The sequence below is a fragment of the Meleagris gallopavo genome, chromosome 2, assembly GCF_000146605.3.
Source record: "Meleagris gallopavo isolate NT-WF06-2002-E0010 breed Aviagen turkey brand Nicholas breeding stock chromosome 2, Turkey_5.1, whole genome shotgun sequence".
Taxonomy (NCBI): Eukaryota; Metazoa; Chordata; class Aves; order Galliformes; family Phasianidae; genus Meleagris; species Meleagris gallopavo.
In genome coordinates, this window is record NC_015012.2 from 70,177,533 (window position 1) to 70,179,119 (window position 1,587).

Genomic DNA, 1,587 nt, shown 5'->3' on the forward strand with positions numbered 1-1,587 from the left:
AGCATTGTGTAAATATGCAGCACCATTTCCTTCTCCAAACACTTGAAAAAGAACTGGCTGTAGTTGTATTTTGCCTGGGGCTTTAGTCTAGGGGCAGATATGTAGTTTATGCTGCAAATAAGCCTAACAGAGGACCAAAGTGAAGATGAACCTGGATTCCTGGATTTAATTAATAGTTGAGTAACAATTTTTTAATTAGGATTAGACATGGGTTTGAATGAGATGTTCTGGAGCTTTCTGTCTGGGCCAATTCTGGATATACGCCAAGGTGCCAGTAACAAAATTAGGCAACAGCTGAAAAGACAGTGTGGATTTTTTTCTGTTTCCCCTGTTTTCAAATTCCACACCTACAACTCACTCACCCAAATTTCACTTCAGAAACCGGGGGACAGGATTTGAACTCTTTTGTTTTGGAGACGAGGTAGAACTTAGGTACTTAGATCTGGGACAGCAGTTCAGCAATTCTAATGGCTTATAGTCCAGTGAAAATTAAAGGGACAAGGCTCAAGGTTACAGAACAAACAGCTGTGTGCAGTAATCATAGCTGATAGCACTTTTGGGAACTGTGAAAAGACAGTAAGTGTGACTCACAGTAGTGGATCAGTAGGCAGGCTGAAAGATGGAGAGGAAAGCCATTTGGATTACACTGAGATTTGTCGCTCTGAATTTTGTTCATTCCCTTCACTAAATTAGTATGAATGTTCCCTTAGTGATTTCTCTATTTTTTTCTCATATGAGTTTATTCCAGATTTTATCTATGCCATGATACGCCTTTCTTGCTTCCTTTTGCTCTTCTTTAATTTACATTCATTTGTCTAGCAATACAATAACAGCCTTTTGCAGTGCTGGCACATGGGTTATTTTCTTTCATAGAAAGCTTTAGAACAGCCCTCTTAATTTCCACTTTAAAATCTGCAAGATTTTAAGACAAGAAAAATAAAATAAAACATACATGTCTCTCCAGCAAAATGTCTTAGCCACTCCAGAATACTGACAAGAGACTCACTTCCAAAGAATGAGTTATGGTTTAGTTCCACAAAATATTCAAACTTTTAAAGCTCTGAGTGTTACATGATTTTATGCTTTGGGGAAAAGAAAAAAAAAAGAAAAGAAAACAGAAGAGCACATTGATACCATTCGTTGGACAACAAATTAGAGTAATACATTGCTGGAAAGTACAAAAGCAACACATGATTTTACAACACACTTGGTCTTGCCAGTGTCATTAAAATAGCATCATTGTGTTACACTGCAAATATATAGGGTCTAGCAAAAACATAAAAATAGAATGCACCAGTACTTTTGCAATAGCAGAAGACTAACACTGAGCATAATTTACATCAGCATAAACCCATGACTCAAACCATTCGTGCAGGCCCCTTGCAGGGTATTCTGCAAGCAAAGTGCTCCATCTACTGGGTACCCCGATACTCGGTGCTGTACGTTCAGCCAGCCTCGGGACCGAAGCTCCCTATTAGCTGCGTTTGCATGCACAAGCACTGCAAGTGTTTTGGGGAACTTTCTATTTAGAAAGAAAAGAAAAAAAGAGAGAAGAGAAGAGAAGAGAAGAGAAGAGAAGAGAAGAGA